This window comes from Hipposideros armiger, unplaced genomic scaffold, assembly GCF_001890085.2.
Source record: "Hipposideros armiger isolate ML-2016 unplaced genomic scaffold, ASM189008v1 scaffold_152, whole genome shotgun sequence".
Classification (NCBI taxonomy): domain Eukaryota; kingdom Metazoa; phylum Chordata; class Mammalia; order Chiroptera; family Hipposideridae; genus Hipposideros; species Hipposideros armiger.
Window position 1 is genome coordinate 2,950,480 of NW_017731502.1, and position 24,647 is coordinate 2,975,126.

The window sequence follows — 24,647 nt, forward strand, 5'->3', positions numbered from 1 at the left end:
ACTCATGAGTAAGTGGTGGAGCCAGGATTTGAATTCAGAGTCCATGTTTTCAACCACCTCGGTCCACCTGGCAGAGTGTGCAGCACAGCATAAGGATTTAGAAAAAGGAGGCTGCTGATAGTATTGTTATTAATGTTATCTAGCCCGAAGCTCCTACTTACAGATGGTGAGTGACTCAGAGCCTGGAGAAGGGTAGGACTTGGCAAGGGTCCCCGTGACCTGGGGTCATTCCTGGGTCTCCTGCTGCTCAGGGACAAGTCTCTGTCTGCCACGCTGCTCCTGCCAAGAAGCCCATGTGGAACCTGTTATGGTGCAGCAGGAGTTGAGGTCTAGCTTTGGGTCAGGGCACCACCGTTTACTGATTACATCTGGGAGGTAACCATATCTATCTCACAGGGTTGTTGGGGGAATGACATACAACAGATGTCGTTTATAGGCTAATAGTAGATATCTGAGTGCTTGGCGTGTGGGCTGAGAGCCTCACCTGGAGCAGCCTGCTCTGTGGACATCTGGGACAGGAGGGGGCTGGAGAGTGACTCCTAAGATGGCCTGCAGGGTCTCAAACAAATGTCCCTGGATGTTGTGGGGAAGGGGTGGCCTTGGAATGCCCTAGCTTAGTTCTGCTTTTCCCAGACTCACTGATGTTAAATCAATATTTGTGGAGGGGAATGAAGGAGGGAGGGAGAAAAGGAAGGAGAGAAGTTGGCAGACAGGCTTCACAGAGATGGGAACCCCAAAGTACCCTGGAGAGTTTCTATCAGGCAGTGGCACTGATGGACTTTAGCACAAGTCAAAGACCCCGGAGGAAGTGAAGTCTCAACAGGCCTATGATGTGCTGGGTAAATGGATGCCTCCTCCTGGCCCAGGACAAAACACAGGAACAGAGAGAACACAGAGCATGCAACAGCGTGATGATTGAGTGAGAGAGAAAGGTTTATGGAAGTGGTTAGGAAAGTCCTTCAGACCTCACAGGTGTGAAGGTTTTTGAAGAAACCACCCTGTCAAGCTCAGGGCTGACCGGCACCTCTATGTGAGCTGAGGACCTCACTTTGCATTTCCCCAAATGCTGTTAGATAGGAGGCAATACTGCATAGTTAACTGGTTACAGACTCTGTTGTTAAACTGCCCTAGTTGAAATCCCACTTTGGCCACTTGCCAGTCCTGTGACCTTGAGCAAGTCATGTAAACTTTCAGGGTCTCTGTTTTCCCATTTGAAAATTAGGGTCTATCTCATAAGGATGTAAATGGATTAAATGAGATACTGTTTTGTGGTCCTTAGCACAGAGTGAGTACTCAATAATGTTTACTCATCCTCCCATTATTTAATATTGTTGTTATTATTGTTATTATTATTGAATTTATTCCCAGCAGAAGAAGTAAAACAAATACGCACTCTGCATTCATTCAAATCAGGACTGAAATTCTTCCTGTCTTTCTGTTCATCAGCTGTGTGATTGTAGGCCAGTGACTTCATCATCTGAGCCCATTTTCTTATCTCTGTAACAGGGTAAATGATAGCTGCCCTACCGAGTCATTTGAGAATTAAGTCAGTTAACATTCATAAAGTGCCTGGCGTGTTTGACACTAAATTCTCATTACCTGTCTGTTCCCTTCACTTTCTATCTCCCTCCCCAACTACCTCATTGTCCCCACAGGAGAGTCTCCAACTCACCTTCTCAAGATAAAAAATTAAGGCAACAAAGAGCTGGTTTTTTGAAAAGATTAATAAAAGTGACAACCCCTTGAATAGACTCACCAAGGAAAAAAGAAAAAAGACACAAACAAAATCAGAAATGATGGAGGAGAAGTTATGATGGATACCACAGAAATACAGAGGATCATACAAGAATACTATGAATGACTACATGCCACCAAATTTAATAACCTAAAAGAAATGGACAAGTTCTTAGAAATATATAACCTTTCTAGATGGAATCACTAAGAACTGGAAAATCTAAATAGACTGATCAATAGTAAGGAAATTGAAACAATCATCCAAAACCTTCCCCAAAGCAAAACTCAAGGACAAGATGGCTTTACTAGTAAATTCTACCAAACATTCAAAGATAATTTAATACCTGTCCTCCTCAAACTCTTCCAAAAAATTGAAGAAGAGGCAATACTTTCAGACTCATTTTATGAGGCCAACATTACCCTGATACCAAAACCTGGTAAGGGTAACACAAAAAAGAAAACTACAGACCAACATCTCTAATGAATACAGATGCAAAAATCCTAAATAAAATACTAGGAAATTGAATACAACAATACATTAAAAAGATTATACATCATGATCAAATGGGGTTCATTCCAGGGATGCAAGGATAGTTCAACATATGCAAATTGATTAATGTGATATACCACATAAAATAAAAGATAAAAATAATGATCATATCAATACATACAGAAAAAGCATTTGACAAGATATAATATCCATTTATGATGAAAACACTTAATAAAATGGGTATAGTAGAAAAGTACCTCAATGTAATAAAGGCAATATATGACAAACCCTCAGCTAATATCATACTTAATGGTGAAAAACTGAAAGCTTTTCTTCTACAATCAGGAAACAAGACAAAAAAAAAAAGGAAACAAGACAGGGATACCCCCTTTCACTGTTATTCAACATAGTATTGGAAGTCCTAGCCAGAGCAAACAGGCAAGAGAAAGAAAGAAAAGGCATCCAAATTGGGAATGAAGACATTAAATTATCACTTTTTTGCAGATGACATGATTCATTATGTAGAAAACCCTAAAGACTCCACCAAAAACTGTTAGAAACAATAAACAAATACAGTAAAGTTGCAGGATACAAAATCAATGTACAAAAATTCACTGCACTCCTATATACTAACAATGAAATTTCAGAAAAAGAAATGAAAAAAACCAATTCCATTTACAATTGCAACAACAAAAAGTAAAATACCTAGGAATAAACTTATCAAAGGATGTGAAGGGCCTATACACTGAAAAGCACAAGATGTTATTAAAAGAAACTGAAGAAGACACAAAGAAATGGAAAGATATTTCATGTTCATGGATTGGGAGAATCAACATACTTGTAGTTGAAATGGCCATCTCACCCAAAGCAATATACAGAATTGATGCAATACTTATCAAAATCGCAATGGCATTTTTTAAAGAAATAGAACAAAAAGTCATCAGATTTGTATGGAATCACAAAAGACCCCGAATAGCTAAAGCAACCCTAAGAAAAAAGAACAAGGCTAGAGGTATAACACTTCTTGACTTGAAATTATGTTACAAAGCAACAATAATCAAAACAGCATGGTATTGGCAGAAAAACAAACACACAGACCAATGGAACAGAATTGAGAACCCAGAAATAAATCCACATATATATGGGCAGATATTTTTTTACAAAAGAACTGAAAACATAAAATGGGGAAAAGAAAGCCTCTTTAATAAATGGTACTGGGAAAATTGGAAAGCCATGTGCAAAAGAATGAAAATAAACTGATATCTGTCACCATATACCAAAATTAACTCAAAATCGATCAAAGACCTAAACATAAGACCTGAAATAATAACTTTTATAAAAGAATGCATAGGTACTAAACTTATGGACCTTGGGTTCAGAGAAGATTTTATGAACTTGACCTCAAAGGCAAGGAAGTAACAGCAAAAGTCAATGCATGGGACTGTATCAAACTGAAAAGCTTCTTCACAGCAAAAGAAATCATCAACTAAATAAAGGCAACCAACTGAATGGGAGAAGATATTTGCAAACAACCCCTATTATAAGGGGCTAATATTCAAAATATATAAAGAACTCATATAATGCAACAAGAAAAAATACACAATCCAATTAAAAAATATTTTTTACCCCTTTACCCTTTATGTTATGTTTAAATATATAGTGCCCTATTCTGTGTAAGGGTTTCCTGCTTCTGTCTGTTAGTAATCTTACTCAGAGTTTTGTATCTCTTTGTCTTTTTGTTTCAGAATAACCTCCTTTAGTATTTCCTGTAATGTAAGCCTTATGCAAAATTCCCTCAGCTTTTGTATATCTGGGAAGGTCTTTATTCCTCCTTCATACCTAAAGGATAACTTTGCTGGATATATTATTCTTGGCTGTTAATTTCCCTCTTTCAATATTTTGAATATTTGATTCCACTCCCTCACAACTTGTAGAGTTTCTGCTGAAAAATCTGGTGATAGTCTAATGGGCTCTCTTTTGTAGGTTACTGTCTTCTTTTCCTTTGCTGCCTTGAGAATTCTTTCTTTGTCATTAATATTTGGCAGTTTCAATATAATGTGCCTTGGAGAAGGCCTTTTAGGATTGAGGTAATTATGTATTCTGTTTGCTTCTTGGATTCGAGCATCCACTTCTTTTCTTAGGTTTGGGAAATTCTTGTGGACTATTTGAATAGGCTCTCTGTTCCCTTCTCTCTCTCTTCTCCTTCTGGTACATTCATTACTCTTATATTGCTCTTTCTAAAGGAGTCAGATAGTTCTCATAGAGTTCTTTCATTTCTTTGAGCTCTCAAGCCTCTCTCTTTTTCAATCTGTGTCATTACCAGATTTCTATCTTTGATGTTATTAATTCTTTCCTCCATCTGGTCAGCTTTATTACCTAAGCTGCTTATTTCATTCTCCATTTCTTTTATTGAGTTCTTCAGCTCCAGATTCTATTTGATTCTTTTTAAAAATTTTATTCTCTTTGGTAAAGTAGTCATTTTGTTCATTGATTTTATTTCTAAGTTCATTAAGCTGTCTAAAAGAAACCATCAACAAAACAAAGAGGCAACCAACTGAATGGGAGAAGATATCATGAACCACACCCCTGATAAAGGGTTAATATCCAAAATATATAAAGAAATCCTACAACTCAACAACAATAAAAACCAACAGTCCAATTAAAAAATAGGCAGAGGATCTGAACAGACACTTCTCCAAAGAAGACATATATAAATGGCCAACAGAAGTATGAAAAAAAAAATGCTGAACTTGAGTAGCTATTAGGAAAATGCAAATCAAAGCCACTACCACCTCACACCTGTTAGAATGGCTGTTACCAACTGCCACGTCCTGCGCAGCAAGGGTGGTGGGGATGGAGAGGGGCGGCGCCGGGTTAAAGAAACACAAGAGTCAGGTACAGAGTTAAAGCGGGGCTGGGGGGCTGCAGTCTCTCTGGGACTGAGCCCCAAATCGGGCCAATGCATAGCTTTTATTGAGAAACTTCAAAGAAGTGAAGCTTGTTTATCCTAAAGTCTGTGTGATAAGTGCCTTATGGCTGTTTTCCATCGACCTGTCCCATTGTATTCCAACACTTGCAGTGCCTTCATACTCCCTCGCACTCAATCCCCAGGATGGCATCGCTGTACTGCAGCCATGAAGGTAAGGGAGATAACTGACATCATTCCACCGGGTCTCAGCATTCTGAGACACTCCCTAATGATCTCATTAGGTCAGGGGTTGGTGTGAGGTGGGTAGTTGAGGACGAAGCTGCAAGGCAACAATCAACGAGACAAATAATAAGTGTTGGAGAGTTGTAGAGAAAACAGAACTCATACACTGCCAGTGGGAATGTAAATTGGTACAGCTACTATGGAAAACAGTATGGCGGTTCCTCAAAAAAATTAACAATAGAATATCATATGACTGAGCAGTCCCTTTTCTGGGAATCTACCCTTAAAATCTGAAAATATTTATCATATATATATATATATATATATATATATATATATATTTTAATTGTAGCATTATTCATGGTGGCCAAAACATGGACACAACCAAAGTGTCCTTTGATAGATGACTGGATAAAGAAGATGTGGTACATATATACAATGGAATATTACTTGTCCATAAGAAAAGGGGAAATGCTGCCATTTGTGACAACATGGATGGATTGTGAGATGATCATGCTAAGCAGAATGAATCAGAAAGAAAAAATCAAGAGCCATAGGACTTCACTCATATGTGGGATATAAAACAAAGCAAAAAATGAACAATAAAATAAACAAAAACTCATAGACACAGACAACAGTTTAATAGTTTAGTGGTTATCAGAGGGTTAGGGGGAAAAAGGGTAGTAGAGGAGGGTAAATGGGGTCAAATATATGGTGATGGAAGGAGAACTGACTCTGGGTGGTAAACACACAATGCAGTATGTAGATGATGAATTATAGAATTGTATACTTGAAACTCATATAATTTTCCTAACCAGCGTCACCCTAATAGATTTAATAATAATAATAAAGATCACTCAGTTAAAAAGGAGTGGAGCCAGCCTCAAACCTGAATTTGATTGGGCCCATCTCTCATGCTTTTCCCATTTGATTACACTTGTCTATTGTAGGTAGACAGAGGACAGGCCACACCTGGAAGACTGGTAACTCATGGGCAGCTCTAGGGAAGGGCACCTGGGTTCTGAGACGCCTGGCCATGCCCCATATCTTCTCCCCATGGAAGTGGTAGATGCAATAACAAGACTATCCATGTGATTTTTAGGGCCCCTTGCTCATTGTTTTTTTATTTTGCTTTTCCCAGTCACCCTGGGATAGTGGTCTGGCAGACACTATTGTGCCCATTTAATAGAGAGGAAAATGGAGGCATCGAGAAGTGAAGAGGCTTGCCCAGGGTAGAGAGGGTTAGGACACTGGAATCCAGACCCTGGTCCAGGTGCTCCTGGTCCATTGCTCTTTCCACAACATTGAAGCGCCTCTACTTACTTTCTTGCACTTTCCTTCTTTAGCTCTCACCTCCTGTCCCTACTCTCTCCCCTCCCATGCTCCCCCTATCCTCATCCCAGCTGTAAATGCATCACCTGCAGGATGATTGAATCTGCCTAAACTCAGGCGTCACAGCAAATAGGATCAATTTATTACACTTACTCATTTCAAATTCTACATTGACACAGCTGTAAATTGAGCAGTGACAAATTCCAAATAACCTGACAGTCAATACAATTAAAGTGCTTGAAGTCAGACGTGCAGGGAACAGACAATCTAGGAGCAAGAAATCTGAAACTTGGTTCTTAGAAAGTGGATTTGCTGTCTATGCGTCACTGTGACTTGACACCTTGTCAGGATCCTGGACTGAATTGGCTGTGTGGGAGCTGAGGAATTTTGTGATTGGGAGACTTGGTTTCTACTGATCAACTAAACCAACTAAGCAAAACAGGAATTTATTGGGTCATATAACTGGAAAGTCTAGGGGTAACACTGCATTGAGGTATAGCTGCATTGAGGGGCTCAAATGTGGTCATCCAGGAATTTCTTCCTCTCCTTGAGCTGTGCTTTACTCCGTGTTGTCTTCTCAGTCAAGCCCTCTGTAATGGTGATGAAGGTAATCATTAGAAGCTCTAGGCTCACAGTCTACCAGCATGGTAACCCCTTCAGGAAGAGCATCTGGTTTCCAGTAATTCCAGTAAAAGTTTTTGGTTTTCTCTCATTAGCCTAGGTTGGGTCATAAACCTGTCCTGAACCAGTCAGGCTGGGGAATGTGTACTCATTGGCCAGGTCTGAATTATATGGCCATCCCTGAAGATGAAGAGGTGGTTCCTATGACCAAAAAAAGGGATTATGGACATTTTTCAGAACAGCAGGTGGCCATTGGGATATCCCTGAGCCTCGGTTTTCTTAATATATTACCTTTAGAGATTAGAGCCTGGGGTAGCCTGTTTGAAAGTTTCTTGTTTGGTCTGACCTCATTACTTAAGGAAAAGTTGAGAAAACTCTGGATAAAACTCTGCTTTTTTGACTTCATATTCACAATCATATAGCATCACTAGCTCTTTTCTGATCCAGAATTAAAGGTACTGTTGTTTCATGAACAGTTATCATGTGCTGGAAATTGGGCTCAGTGCTCAATGGGGATTTGGTGTTTGCCTCCCCAAAAGCCAAACTCTTTTCTTCTAGGAATGACCTGTGTTCATCAGAGATCAAGCCCTCCTATACTCTGGATGGAATTCCCTTTCAACTTCATGAACAGAATATGGGAGGCAGATTTTAAACCAATCAGAGTATCACATTTCCTAATCCACAGAGTTGGCTCAGGGGTGATCATGTGATCTAAGCCAAAAATCAGGGGACTTTGAGTCAACTGAACAATAGGCTTTATCTTCCCATTGGATTTAGGGAAGGAGACTGAGATGGTAAGGCTGTGTATAAAGCTAGAACAGCAGAAGGCACAGCCAAGGTTGAGAGAAACGGGTCCTGCCCAAATCATTGAGATCTGCATCTAGCTGTGACTGAAGCTGCAGTGATCTGACTTGTTCAGTTATTTGAGCCGGGACATTTCATTTCCGTCATTGGTAGTACAATGAAATTTTGATGTGCCCAAAGTTCAACAGCTGTCAAGTATCAAATGTTGAGCCCAAATTGTTTAATGCTATTTTTATATATATCAAGTTGTTTAAGGTCATTTTCAAAACTTTCAACTCACTTCAAGTTAGAAACTTAGAAACAAGACAACTCCACACTCTCTCCTAAATACCTGCTTAACCTGACTTTTGTTGTTCATACCCCTTGTAGTTTGGTCTCTTCATAACTACCAGCCCATTTTTTTGGTTTTTTTTTTCCTGGAATCTTTTTTGTTGCTGTTGTGGCGTTTGTTTCCCCCCCCCAACTATATTGAGGTATAATTGACATATAGTAAACTGTACAAATGTAAAGGGCATAATTTTATACATCTGTGAAATTATCAGCACAATTAAGATAATGAGTATATACATCACCCCCAAAAGTTTCTTCGTGCTCCTTTATGATCCTTCTACCTGGCTGCCCCTGGACCCCGTTCCCAGCAACCGTTGGTCTGCTGTCTGTTGCTATAAACTAGTTTGCATTTGTTAGAATTTTATGTAAATGAAATCACACAATATGCACTTTTCTGGTGTACTTTCTTTAAAAATAATTATTCTGAGATTTATCTACTTTTTGGTGTATCCACTTTTTAGTGTATCTCAATAGCTCATTAATTTTTATTGCTAAGTAGTATTCCACTGTATAAATATACTGCAATTTGTTTATCCATTCACATATTGATGGGTTGCTTTTAATTTTTAGCTATTACAAAGAAAGCTATTATAAACATCCATATACAAGTATTTGTATGAACATCAGCTTATAAGTTTTCATTTCTTTGGGACAAATACTAGGAGTGGAACAGCTGGATAATATGGTAAATTTATGTTTAACTTGTAAGAAACCCAGAGTGTTTTCCAAAGTGGTTGTATCATTTTACATTGTGGCCAGTGGTATGAGAGCTCGAGTTCTTCCATGTTCTTGCCAATATTTGGTATGACCAGTCTTTTAAGTTTTACCTGTTATACTATGTCTGTAGTGGTGTCTCATTGTGATTTTTATTTGCATTTTCCTAATGACTAGTGAGGCTGACCACCTTGTTTGTTCTTATTTACCATCTGTATATTTTCTTTGGTGAAGTGTCTGTTAAAATCTTTGCACATTTTTAAAATGCTTTTTATTTTCTTATTGAGTTTTGAGAGTTCTTTGTATATTCTGGAGATATGTTCTTTACCAGACACATAATTTGCAAATATTTTCTCCCAGCCTGTGCTGTTTCTTTTCATTTGAAGGACAGAAATGCTTAATTTTGATGAAGTTTATCTCATTATTCTTTCATGGAACATGCTTTTGATGTTATATATAAAAAAATCATTTTTTAACTTAAGGTCACAAAAACATGTTTTATTCTAGAAGTTTTATAGTTTTAGGTTTTGCATTTAGGTCTATGATCCATTTGGAGTTAGTTTTTGCATATCATGCAGGTTGCAAATTCAATTCAATGGATAAAAGATCGTCTTTTCAACAAATGGTTGTGGAATAATTAGTCATGCAAAATATACAAAACAAAACAAAACAAAACCCCACACTTTGATCTATACCCGTATTAGTTTCTTACAGTTCTAAACAAATTACCGAAAGTAGGTGGCTTAAGCCAACAGGAACTTATTCTCTCATGGGTCTGGAGGCAAGAAGTTTGAAATCAAGGCTTTGTCAGGGTTGGTTTCTTCTGGAGTCTCTGAGGAAGAATCGATTCCATGTTGTTCTTCTAGCTTCTGGTGGTTGCCAGTAATCCTTGGTGTGCCTTGACTTATGGATGCGTCTGTTTCCACCATCACATGGCATTCTCCCTTTGTGTCTCTCTGTGTTTTCACATGACCTTCCTATATGGACACCGGTCATTGGATATAGGGTCCGCCCTAATTCAGGATAGCCTCATCGTAACTATTTACATCTGCAAAGACTCTTCCCATATAAAGTCACATCCACAGGTATGGGGGACTAGGACTTTAACATATCTGTTTTGGGGATACGATTCAACCCACTATAATACCTTTGTCCTGTTATTCAGTGGAATGTTTTATAAATATAAATGACAATTCGGTCCACTTGGTTGATAGTGTTGTTCAAATCTTCTGTATTCTGTTACTGATTTTCTGTCTATTGTTCTATTGATTATTGAGAGGGGTATACTGAAATATCTGACTATGTTTGTGAATTTATCTATTGCTTCTTGCACTTCTGTCAATTTCTGCTACTTGTATTTTGAAGCTATGCTATTAGATACATAAACATTCAGGATTGTTATGTCCTCCTTTCTCATGATAAAAATGGCTTTCATTATCCCTTACAATTTTTGTTTGCTCTGACATGTACTTTGTCTGAGAGTACCAACTTTCTTTTGATTGGTGTTAGCATATCAAAAGGTATATCTTTTTCCATACTTTTAATTTTAATGTATTTGAGTTTTTATAATTCAAGTGTGTTTCTTGTAGGTAGCAAATGGTTATGTGTTACATTTTTTGTCCACTCTGACAATGTCTGCCTTTTAATTGGGATATTTAGACCATTTACACTTAATGTGATTTTATGGTTGTGGTTAGGCTTAAACTATTATCTTGCTACTTGTTTTCTATGTTTCCCTTTGTTCTGCTTTTCCTGTTTGCCTGCCTTCTTGTGGGTTAACTGACTATATTTTATATTTCCATTCTATCTCCTTTTTGGGTTCTTATCTATAACTCTTTGTTTTATTATTATGTTATGTGTTTTAGCGTTCATAGCATACATCTTTAACTTCTCATAATCTACCTCGAAGTGATATTATTCCACTTCAAGTGTGGAATATATACAAGTAGTAATATACTTTCATTTCTCCCTTCCTGACCTTTGAGTTATTATTGTCATATATTTTATTTTTATATGCTATAAAAACCTCACATTCTATGTTTGTTTAAATGATTACTTTCTAAAGAGATTTAAGTATTAAGAGAAAAATCTCATATAGTTAACCATGTAGTTATTGTTTCTAGTGCTCTTCATTCTTTGTGTCGATTTGTATTTCCACCTGATATTATTTTTCTTTTGCCTGAGGACTTTCTTTAGCTTTTCTTTTAGTGCCAGTCTGCTGGTGATGAATTCTTTCTGCTTTTGTATATCTGAAAACATATTTATTTCACTTTTTTTGAGATATATTTTCACTTGGTGTACAAGTCTGTTTACAGTTTTTTTTTCTCTGGGCTTTAAAGATTTTCCACTGTCTTCTTGCACAAACAAGACAACTGTTATCATCCTTTTCTTATCTTTGCTCTTCTGTCTATAACAAGCCTTTTTTCTTTGACTGGTTTTAAGATTCTTTCTTTTCAATTATTTTGAGCTATTTGATTATGATGGGTCTTGAATTTTTCTTTCTTTCTTTCTTTTTTTGTGCTGTGCTTCATTGAATTTCTTGTACCTGTAGGCTTATAGTTTTAATCAAATTTGGAAAAAATTTCACCTTGCTTTTTAAATGTTTTTATTTCTATGTTTTTAAGTTCACTAATACTTTATTTTTCAAAATCTAATCTTCTGTTAATCCCAACCATTGTGTTTTGCATCTAATATGTTTTAGTTTTTATTTCCAGAAGTTGTATTTTGGTTCTTTAAAAATACCTTTCTATTTACATTTTGAACATATAGGATAGAGTTATTGTTGTGGGGAACCCAGACAGAGAGACAGGACACCAAGGCATGGGTAGCAACTTTTATTAATGCTGGCACTGGCTCAGCGGATTCACATCCAGAGACTGAGCCCCGACCCGGGTGGGACTCGGGGCTATATACCCTGAAGTTTCCAGGTTGGCAGCTAAGATTTATTATTAGGACATGTGGCCATTGTGCCAGTTCCTGACTGGCTCCTGGGTGAGGTAGGAATTTGGAAATATTAAACGCGGAAGTCTTGCTGACCATACAGTCCAGGAATGTCTTTGTCTGATGCCTGTGGGAAATCCTTAGTGACCACATGGTCTGGGAAGGCCTTTGTCTAGGGCCCACTGCCACATTATAACAACTTTTAATGTACTTATCAGCTAACTTTGACATCTGTGTCACTTCTGGATTGGTTTTAGGTGACTGATTTTTCTCCTCACTGTAGTTTATATTTTTATGCTCTTTGCAGATCTGGTAATTTTTTACTGGATATTATTCTCATAAATAATTTCAAACATTGTTCTGTTCTCAGTTACATTACTTAGAAAGAGCTTGATCCTTTTGTGTCTTGTTTTTAAGATTTTTTTTAGTCAGGAAATTTTGTGAAGGCTGAAAATTTCTGAGGCAATCTTGGGCTTGCCTTGTCTGTCTTTCATCTCTCAGGTATCAGTGTCCTTCATTGCCTGTTGTCAAATGTTCTGAAAGCCATTGTTTTATATTTCCTGTCCATTTTTTTGGTTGTTTTAGGTGGGAGGGTAAATTCGATTCCTGTTACTCCCGCTTGTCTGGAAGTAGAATTGTTGTCCAGTCTTCCAGGTCATTTTTATTATTATTAATATTATGATTGTTATCCCTATTTATAGATGACAAAATAGAAGTTCAGAGACATTAATTCATATAAAGGCAAAAGTAGTTTTAGACACTGTTTTTATTTTTTATTTTTTTTTTGGAGTGAATGCAAGTGATCGGAAAAGTGAATTTATAAAGGAGAAAAGACCAGTTGCTGGTGACCTGTCACTTATCCTTCTTTCTTCTCAAAGATAAGTTAACTCGTGATCAAAGCAAGATGACTTACATCTTCTTTACCCTTCTAGAACACCAGCTTCTGTCCTTCATTATTTTTTGAACTATTGATTTCTACTTAAAGTAGTTTTCTACAGATTTTGACTACATTGGTCATTAACCAGCAACAAATTAAGTGTTATCTCATTCAACAATAAGAAATAAAAAGAAGTCTACTGTTTTGGAAGAAATTTCATGGAGGAATGAATATTTCTTCCTAGTATTTTCTCTGAGGTGCTGCTGACAGCCAGTGCTAAAAGATAAGTAGAGAATGATGGCATGCTCCCTTAGATACTCACTTTAAAGACCCATTGTTATTTTATGTGATCCAATGGAAGATGCTCTGGACTGGAGGCACCAGGCATATGAATTTGAGTTCTAGCCAATTCACCAATTTGCAGAGTAATATATTTCTTGGTCTCCATGACCTTCGCTATCTAATAGAGTCAAAAAAATACTCCAGATCAAGTGTTGGAGAAGTTGTGGAGAAAAAGGAACCCTAATACACAGCTGGTTGGGAATGTACATTGGTACAGCTACTATGAAGGATGATGTGGAGGTTCCTCAAAAAATTAAGAATAGAATATCATCCAACCCAGCAATCTCTCTCCTGGGTATCTACCCCAAAACTCTGAATACATTTATCCATAAAGATATATGTACCCCTATGTTCATTGCAGCATTAGTCACGGTGGCCAAGATATGGAAACAACCAAAGTGTCCTTTGATAGATGATTTGATAAAGAAGATGTGGTACATATATACAATGGAATACTACACAACCATAAGAAAAGATGAAATACTGTCATTTGTGACAACATGGATGGATCTTGATATTATCATGCTAAGCAAAATAAGTCAGACAGAAAAAAATTGAGAACCATGCAATTTTATTCATATATAGGATATAAAACTGAAAGCAACAAACAAATAAAACAAACAAACAAAAATTCATAGACATAGAGAATAGTTTAGTGGTTACCAGAAGGTAAGGGGGGGGGGTAGAAGAGGGTAAAGGGTGTCAAATATATGGTGACGGGAGAGTTGACTTTGGGTGGTGAATACACAATGCACTATACAGATGATGTATTATAGAATTGTACACTTGAAACCTATATAATTTTATTAATCAATGTCACCCCAATAAATTTAATAAAATAAAACAAATATCCCAGCTCATCTATGCTTGTGGGTCACTAGGAAGGTCAAGCATAATCACGGATGTTGCTTTAGCAGAAAAAGTTGAAAAGCTGAATATTAGAAGGTTACTACTTACGAGTCTCTTCCTTTTTTTTTTTTTTGAGTCTCTTCCTTTAATAAGCTAGATATAAGTAGCACTTCCCTTTTAGAAAGAAGCTTTTTTTAATTTTAATTTTAAATTTTTTTTTTTTTTTTTTGTGAGGATGCCAAACTCAGGGGTATGTTTTCAGAGGAAAGACTTGAAGTTTAGGAGAAGACCCACAGCCTTGGGAACTGGACCAAAATGGGTTCTGTAGCCTGACATATTTACTTATTTACTTCTCTTTTATTCCAAAGCTTATTCCAGTTTGGACCCCTTCCAAGCAATGACCGTGAAGGAGCCTTGAGCCCATCCCCCAGTCAAACTAAACTGTTAACCTGTTTCCAACAATGTGCGCTTGCATGCTAATCGGCCTGAAATGTTTTGACCCAGCTCTATGCGTCCCTCAGGAACTGGCCTAATTACCTTCTGGGAAGGCTTCTGAACAGATTGAGATGTTCCTTTATTGGTATGTTTCTTGAACTGTATTCTGTTGCTATAGAGCCTATCATATTGTAGAACAATTACTCCTTAACATTTCTGACTATTTGATTATATTTTAAGTCCCTCAAAAGCTGGGAACAGATTTAGTTCATCTCAGTGTCTCATAGATGATGCTAATATGTTTGGAACAGTTTTTATGCTTTTTTTAAAAAAGAATAACCCTGATAATTTATTACATTTCAAAGAATCTTAAAACAGTGCAAAAGGGGATAAATTAGAAGTCCCCATGTTCCTTTAACCCTCTCAATCTTCTACTCTAGGGACAACCACTGTTAACAGGCAGGGAGAAATATCCCTCCAGACATGCATATGCATGGGTCTGTTTTATAAACACATTCAACTTTCTAGAAATAATCTAAGTGAGATTATGATTTACATATTATTCTCTAACTTACTTTCTTCACTTAATACGTTTGGTATTATTTTCTAATATTCCATTTTAAATGCCTTATTTAATTACTAGTTTTTCTATTAAGAGACACACTTTCAGGTTTTTACTGTTAAGTACAAGGCTGCAAAAAGTATACTTCAAAATTTTTAATTTTGCTTTCCCCAATTTGGAAATGTCGCTTTGTAAGTGACTTTGACATGCTTATTCTCTCTCTGTCTTCACCAGGGTAACAAAAATGTTAAATTTCAAACATGATACATTTGAAAACAGTTGGCTTTCACAACTGTTTCCAAATGATTTTTTCCTATTTTAAATCCAAATATCTTAAGGCACAATTTCAAAACATTTTAGATATTAAACTAGTTTATTTTCTAAGCTTGCTGACGAGTTGAAAATTTTTGAAAATGACTTTAAAACAACTTGAATGTTCCAAAATAACTTTCTAATATTTTGAAGCATTTGAAAACTCATTGAGCTTTTAAACATATTTATAAAACATTTAAATAAAAGTGATTAGAAATTGCAGAAAAAGCAAAGCACCTTCATTTTATAGCTTCATTGTTGCAAATATTTTTTTCTTTTAGGTTTTGCCTTCTAAGGTTAGAAAATATATTTAACATATGGTAGTTATTTTCATTAAAGCAATATGAACTATTTGTGATCATAATGCCATTCTCTCTGCTTTTCTCCTTTCTGGAATGGAATTCCCTTCCTTCATTCATTTAACAAATGTTTATTGAATGCCTACTAGGTGTTAGCCAGTGTTCCAGGTGTTGAGGACACAGCAGTAAGTAAAAGACAAAAATGCATCTACTCATGGAGCTTACATTTTAGTGGGAGAGGTAAAAAATACACTAATGAGGTAAAACATGTAAGATAATGGTAAATTCTACGGAAAAAAAATAAGGCAAGGAAAAAGCAGAGGAGATGTTGAGGGTAGGTAGGGTTTACAGTTTTATATAGGAAGACCAGGAAATGGCTTGCAGAATGTAACTTCTGAATGGAGGCAAGTGAGGGTGTGAGCCATGTAGATATTTGAGGAAAGAGCATCTTAGGTTGAGGAATAGCAAGTAGAAAGACCCCAGAGCAGGAATGTGCCTAGAGTGTTAGAGGCACAGCAAAAAGACAATGTCACTGAAATTGAGTGAACAGGAGAAAAAGAACGCAAGATGAGGTCAGAGAAAGAATGGGGGGGAGCAAATCATGTGGGGCCTTATAGGCGATTGTAAGGACTTGGGCTTGTTCTCAAAGTGAAATAGGAGGCTATTGGAGGGTTTGGACTTCGTCTGAATTATTTGACTTACATGTAGACAGGCCCGGTCTGGACTCTGTGTGGAGAGGTACAGGTGGCTAAGGTGGAAGCCTGAGGATCCGTTAGGGGTTAGAGCAGAAATCCAGGTGAGAAATGATGGTGCTGGAGTGGAGGTGGTGAGAAGGGGTTCATTTTTGGGTCAAATGAAGGAATTGTGGAGAGGATTTATTGGTGAGTTGGTAAGGAGTTTTGAGCACAAGAGAGGAGTCAAGGTGTTTGGCCTAAGCCGCTGACTGGGTGGATTTGCCTTGTAATGGAATGAGGAGACTGGAGGAGGAGTGGTTTGGAGGGGGATATCAGAAATTGGTTCAGGATGTTTACATTTGAGATACCTTTTGATATACAAGTGGAGACATCAGGTGGGCAGTTAGATATATAAGTCTGGAGTTCAGAGACAAGGTCAGGGCTAGAGATGTGAATTTGGGAGCTGTCAGCACGCAGTGTTCAAAGCCAAGAGGCTGGATGAGATTACCAGGGATGTGTGTTAATATGAAGAAAAAGAGACCCAAGGACTGGGCTCTGCATCAGTCCAACATTTTTTTTTTTTTTTTTGCTGAGCCATCCTGCCACCTGTTGGCACCGCTCTGATTGCTGACCCCGCGCTGGGTCCCAAGCTTCTTCAGGGTTGAGCTCCAATGTCGCACAACCCACATTTTACTGTAATACAAGGGTCAGTTCCCATGCTTTCCTCCCCCATTAGACCAGGGCCTTTGGAGGGCAGGGCCAGTGCCTTAAACCCACTTCCTGCTACAGAGCAGGAACACAGCATATTTCTAATATAAATAAATGACTTGTGTTAATCTGGTTTTACTTTAAATTTTTTGAAAATGATTTTTGAACCAGGTATATAATAATTTGAATTTTAGAGATTTAGCAGTTTTTGAATGTGGAAAGCAAAGGCTCACGTGAGGTTCCTCAGGTGACTTTGCCCTCATATACACAAAGTTTTGTAATCACTTCCATGTAGCAGAGTGACTTTCTGTAGCTTCCTTTGCAATTCCCTATCTCTATGCCCTCGCTGAAACCTTTCCATTCACCCAGGAAGGCCTTTACTCCTTCATAAAAGGCCCTTGGAATCTACCTACCTCAAAGGAACCTTCTCCAAGAAGCCTTCCCATTCACCACCTCCAATCCAGGAACACATTTTAGTAATGCTTGTCTTGCTCTTATGTTGGTATCAATGTGCATTCTTAAATTTGTTAAGCTTAATTGGCATTTATATCTTTGCCAGAAACCAGCAACTCTGATTCACTTTCTGATGACGTACAGCTAGTAGTGCAGTGTCTGGGTAAAGTAGAAACCCAATAACTATTTGCAGTGTCAACATTATCTGAAAATAATTGGTTTCAGTTTCAGAGGCAATACAGATTAAAATCAGCCATTGTATAAAAGTCCTGAATTGATTTGAGGGCTTTCACAGATGGACATCTTCCTAACAGAAGTCAGTACAATGTTCCTCCCCATTGTTCAGCCAATGGACCTTCCAAAATGAGTTAGACGTTGTTATATGTTTGGAGGACCTTGAGACAGTAAATAATCAAATGCTCATAATTCTGAGCCTCAAATAATACCGCCTACCTAATATTCTGTAAAAGATCAAAGGGATCAATCACCATTGCTATTTTATGCTCATATATTTTGTGTAAACAATCAGTCACTCTGTAAACATTCACAGATGGCCTACTATGGGTTTAGAATGGGGAAATGTGCTGTGGAGAGACCAAGGTGCTCACACATGGTTTCCATCCTCAGGAAATTATCATGTGGCATGGTATCTGCTAGAGGGAAGTACATCTGCAAATACCTCCATTCTCTTCTCAGTGGTGGACCAATTAGTTGTCAGCCTCTATATTGCTAATCCTCAGTGTGATCTGAAGTCCTTCTCTAGGAAGCCCCTGACAGTTGGAGCTCACACATGGGATGAGAGCTCTTTGCCATTCCCTATACTGGATTTTAGGAAAAGGGTACTGTGAGGCAGTGAGAGTAAAATGGTGCCCAGCCCTCTCTCTGTGTTGTGTGGCCAGGCCACAGAACAAGAAGTCGGGAGTGCCAGGCTCAGCTACTCGAAATGTGATTAGGGCTACTCACTTAAACTTGTGGGCTCTTTACTTTTGGATAACTTTTAGGTAAGAGTATTGTACTGCAGCAGTTTTTTTTTTTGTTTGTTTGTTTTTTTTAAGCTGAGCCGTCTTGCTACCTGTTGGCAGCTCAGCAGCTGCTCAGCTCGGGCTGGACTCGAACCGCTGTTGCTCAGAGCTCAAACTCTTGAGCGAGTTCTTAACCAACTGAGCCACTCGGCCGGCCCTGCAGCAGTTTTTTTGTATGCAGAAGGTTGGACTAGATTCAGAGGTTAATATTCCTCCTACCCAAACTTCTGCTCCTAAATAACTATTGAGTACTTACTGTTTTCCCCGCATTCTGCTAAAGGACTTATGGGTTCTGGACCCAATTTCAACCTGTGTGTGTGTGTGTGTGTGTGTGTGTGTGTGTGTGTTCCCCACACTACCAAGCAATTTTCTAATACCAGCTGGGTGTCCTACCATTCAACTCAATTCTAACACTATTTACCAGGAAATCGCATCAGGTCCCACAGGTTAAGGGCTCAGTCTCACAAGACTGCCCCTCCCCCCTTCAAATGCTAACCAAAAGTCCAGGTTTATTACTTGTACTTCTGCTAAAATCAGAAATTCCCACAACCTCATCTTTAGGTTCGATTAATTTGCTAGAGTGACTCATGGGACTCAGGAACCCCATTTACTTGCTACATTACTGGTTTATTACAAAGGATATTAAAGGATATGAATCAACAGCCAGATGGAGAGAAGGGTGAGGTCCCAAACATAGGAGCTTGTGTCCTCATGGAGTGTGGGGCCTGGTGTAATGGCACGTGGAAGCATTCTGGTTCTCCAACGTGGAAGCTCTGTCATACCCCTCCTTTTTTCTTTAAATCCAGGTTTTATTACGTAGGCCTGATTGACTAGATCACTGGCCATTGGGGACTGAATCAACCTTCAGCCCCTCTCCCCTCCCCAGAAATCAAGGGGTGTGACTGACTGAAAGTTCTACCCCTCTCTATTCATGGTTGGTTCCCCTGGCAACCAGCCCCCATCCTTAGGTGCATTCCACAAGTCTCATTAACATAAACCTAGTTGGGGTGGAAAGGGGCTTGTTATGAATAATAAGACACCCATTTTACCTTTGGCTCTGAAGCCATTTCAGAAAACGAGGACAAGAAACCAAGTATTATAACAAAAGATTCTTCCATTGTTCCTATTGTTCAGGAAATTCCAAGGGTTTTGGGTGCAAGAACCATGAAAAAAGACCAAATTTATATATAACGTATGTATTATAAATCACAACATCACAGGGCTTTATCTCCATCAAGCAGCTTAATCTTCTCAATGACCCCGGTCCTATTAATATCCTCATGGGACAGATGAAGAAGCTGAAACACAGAAGCAAGCCCCACAGCTAGTGAGTATTTGCATCCCAACCCAGGCTCTCAGACCTCCAGATAACTCCAAAGTCTGCCCATTGAGTTGCTGCACTCTATAGAGGCCATTGTGGTTTGCTAACTTTGCTCTAGTTGAAGCTAGGGATGTGGAGTGCAAGACCCCACCCCGCTGGCCTCTCAGGCGCTCCTCCACCCCTCCACTTCCTCTGAGACATCTCTGTGGAATCCCCAGAATCCCAGAACCAGCCTCAGAACCTCTGGGCTGAAAGACCTCCTCGACTTTTCAGCTTCCACGTTCTCCTTGCATGTGACTAATACAGCGGCATGAGTATCAGCATTCGTTCCTCAGCCCTCAAGGGGACCACTTAAATTATAGATGATGCTAACTTGAACCCTGGTTTACAAAACAGCACGAGGACGTGACTCTTCAGGGCTGTTTTGGGAACTGCCAAGGATGTTGTTTGTCATGCTGTTCAGTGTCTTCACCCTGGGGCCCCAGGGGAGGGATCTTTCTGGCCTCTGTGTTAAGGGCTTTTCTTGGGCATTGGTGTGCTTTAGCCTTATGGACACTGCGAGTCTTGTAACCCACGCTGGCTTCCTTGACATACTGACTTCTGAAAAGCTCAGAGCCAAATTAGCGGCAGAGTCCTAGGGAGCTTACTGACTTGACTCATGGCTGTAAATCCGTGTCTTTTCCTTTTGTCTCGTTTTTCTTCCTAATAATTTATTTTTCTGTGGCATGCACATTTTTAGAAATTACCTTAAATCCCTTTTGGAATAAGGTGGGGTATACATGAAGAAAAATTATTTTCTTTAAAAAAGAATTTCCTGGTAATGACCATATTAATACTGAGCTCCCTTAATTAGCTTAAAATCTTGAATGTATGAGTTTTTCATTCTTTTTGTAGTGTTTTAAATTTCACCATGAAGTAGGACCCGAATCTTGCTAGAGGTGAAGGAAATAGGAACATAGTCACTATTTCCAAATTGTTATATTGTAGACTGGCCAAAGTGGAATACAAGTCATCATTTAACGTGAAGGAATGAAGGTAAAAGCAAGAGAAAAAAGGAAAGAGGTCTCAAGAAGAGAAGTCCTATTAGGGGAGCCCTTATTTGGTACAGGAGACTGTGCTGGGTACTTCATATACTTTTTATCTTTTAATCCTCACAGCAAATTTGTGAGTTGTTATGCCATTACTCATAAGAAAACTGAAGTTACGTGAGGTTTAAGGAGAGAAACAAGAATGGGTAGTTGGATGTTCCAGCTGGTTTCCTACATCCGTCTTTATCCACAGCCATCTGCACCCCCCAGAGTTCAAACTACTCTCATCTCGCTGGTGGGGACCGCAGCTGTCTAACTGGTCTGCCTGCCTGCAATCTGGTGCTCCTACAACTTATTCTTCACACTGCAGCCAGAGTGACAGCAAATTGCGAATCTACTTGTATTACCTGCCTTCTTAAAGCCTTTCAGTGGCTCCCTTTTACCCTTAAGATAAAGACGAAATGCTCGAACATGGCCTTATACCTGCACAGTCCAGCCTCTGCCGACCTCTCCAGCCTCATCTCTCACAACACTCCTCTTGTCCTCTCATCCTCTACCAGGGAGGTTGGCATGCATCAGGATCATCTGGAGAGCTGACGGATTGTCGCTCCCTTGCCCCCCCACCCCCACCTCCAGAGATTCTGAGTCAGTAGGTCTGGGATTGGACCTGAAAAATGCACTTCTGATGTTTTTCCAGGAGAAGCTGATACTGCTGGTCTGAGGACCACACTTTGAGTGACACCACCTGCTACGCGTTTGTCTGACATTGAGCCTTTGTATAGAAGTCCACAAACTTTTTTCTTTAAAGGACCAAATGGTACATATTGTGTTCTTTACAGTCCGTTTGGTCTGTGTCGCAGTTACTCAGCTCTGCTTTCGTAGTGTGAAAGCAGCCAAAGACAATACAGAAGGAGCATGGTTGTAGTCCACTAAAACTTGATGTACAAAAGCAGATGGTGAGTGGGATTGCTTGTGTACAGCGAGCCATGAGCTGCAGTGTGGTAGAAGCCAAGTCCCCTCTGACCACAGAGTGTTTGCACATGTCACTCCCCCTTTGTTTGGGATCCTCTCCTTATTTGCCCAGTTAGCTCTTTCTTAGCTTTCATGTCTCATATCAATCAGATCATCTCACTGCCTTTCTTAACTTCTCTCTTGCATTCATGGCATTGTTCATCCATTCAGCCATATTTATCATGTGCCTTCAAAGTGCTAGACACTGTTCTAGGTACTAGGGATATGGAGAAAAGGCAGATAAGATCCCTATTGTCAAGGGGCATCTATTTTAGTGGGGAGGGTGTATATAATAAAGAGGTAAACAAATAGGAGATTAAATAAGATTCATTGGAGAGTAATATAAAAATGCAGGGTGATAGGACGAATAGCTTGGGAAGGAGCCCCTTTCCTTTGTAGTGATTGGTACAGTCTTGGTTTTGCATGTATGCAAATATGTGTGACTCGTATTGCTCAACTTCATCAGATTGAAGAAACTTCTATGCCTTGTCTGGCTCTGCTCTTGGTTGTTTTCTTATCGCCTAGCACAGAGCCTAAGAGAGACGAAAATGCTTATGAGTATAAAATTGAGCTCTGGATTTAATGAATCGTGCCTAGAAATATTTCATTTATTCTTTTATCAAACACTCATTCAATTGGGTCAATACCCTCTGTCAGAGATACTCAGGATATAAGCTTTCTTTTTCATTAATTAATTGATCAAATATTTATTGAGCACCTACTATGTGCTAGGCTCTGCTCCAGGCCTGGGGACAAAATGTTGTGTAAGACGGAATACAACCCCTGCCCTCATGGAATTTACCCTCTGGTTGGGGGTGAGGTTGGGGCAGACATTAAATACTCAAAACATATTGTATTAGGCACGCAAATCAATGCAGAGGACAGAAATAAAGTAGGAGATGGGAGGTAGAGAGAGCTGGGTGGAGAGGCAGGCAATGGTAATTTTAAATAGAGTGGATGGCAAAGGACTAACCAATACGTGAGCAGAGATCTGAAACAGGTGGAGGGTTTCGTCCATGAGCCAAGTAGATATTTGATAATTCCAAACAGAGAGCAAGTAAGTTCAAGAGTACTGAGCTGCCTGACACACCCATGGACAGCAAGGAGGCCAGTGTGGCCGGAGTGGAGTGATCAGTAGACCCCATATGTTGTGGAAATCAGCTTCATATCAGATGTTAGGCCTAAAATGAGATGCGGACAGTATGGGTTCAGGAAATTCTCTGGGTGATAACCTTCACACTAACTGGTGACCAGCTTCTCAGAAACAAGAGTCCCTTCATTCATGACAGTGAAGGAAAAGTAGAGATTTTCTAAGCCCTTCCAAGCTTAAACAGTCCCTTCTTGTATTAGCTCCCCCTGAAGTAAAGCCACTGAAAAATATTAGTTCAGTGGCAGCAGCTTAGGGAAAATTTGAGGCTCAGGTATACCAGGAGGTAATTCCGAAAGATCCCGTATTTTGAGTGCTTTATGTGGAGGAGTTAGTGGGTAGAGTTTAAATAGATCATGCCTTTTATAGTGTAGCATGAACTGCTGGTTATTTTTCCATATCCATTTCCTCTTCCACAATAATAGAACTCCCAAGTTTACTTGAGGTTATGGCTGCCCACAATAAAGGCATTCACCAGCCTTTCTTGCAGCTCAGCATGACCACATGGCTGAGACCTAGCCAGTGGACATGGTATAAATAGAAGTGGTATGCACAATTCAAGCGAGTGTTCTTAAGCGGGAGAGCATTTCCTTCTCTTTGATTTTTTTGCCTATCTACTGGTTAGAGTGCTAATAAAATGACCAAGGTTCCAGCAGCCATCTTGGACCTTACAGAAAACACTACATTCCAGCAACATTGAAGTGGAAACCTGGGAGGTGACAGAGTCCCTCAGGATTTATAAACTGTCATGTTGACCCTGGACTGTTAATGTCCATAAAATATATGGGACAGAATAAAACCATCCTATTTCTAAACCTCTTTTAATCTGGATTTCAGGTCACATGCAGCAAAACCTAATTATAACTAATACATCTAGATTTTATGTAAGTACGGAGGTCTGAGAAAACAGAACAAATATAGGTGTTTATTTTTTGAGCCCTTAAATTAGATACAGTCAATATGAGAACTGCATGAGTATGTGTCTCAAAATGAAATTTCTTTTGTTTGTTTTCATTGCAAAAGCAGTCATGCTCATTTCAAAAAGGACAGGCAAGTAAAAAAAAAATTCTACCCACTTTGAAACAATTAGTTTGTATAACTGTGTATTAGCTTCCATATATATATATATATATATATATATATATATATATATGACAATATCTTACAAATAGTTTTTACAATTTTTTTTTAGCTTAATGTATTGTGAACATCATTCTCTACCAGGGAATGTATTTTTGCATTCAAGTTTTTAATGGCTTTGTTGTATACCATTGTGTGGACATATCATAGTTTATCTAACCAATCCCATATAGTTGGATAGTTAGGTGGTTAATAATGTTGTGATGGACATTCTGGTTGCTACATCTTGGCACATACTTTAAATCATTTCTTTAAAATAAATCCCCTTAGTAGATAATGTGGTGAGCACATGAGAGCTGGGCCAGTCTCCAGGGAAGCAGAGGGAAGGAGAGATGGGGGAGATTAGTCACA

General features: G+C 38.8%; 1 long non-coding RNA gene across 1 annotated transcript in view; it reads left to right on the forward strand.

Moving 5' to 3' along the window:
- LOC109387272 (uncharacterized) overlaps positions 1–24,647 on the forward strand; it is a 240,669-nt gene that overhangs the window by 46,959 nt on the left and 169,063 nt on the right. The window lies entirely within an intron of this gene.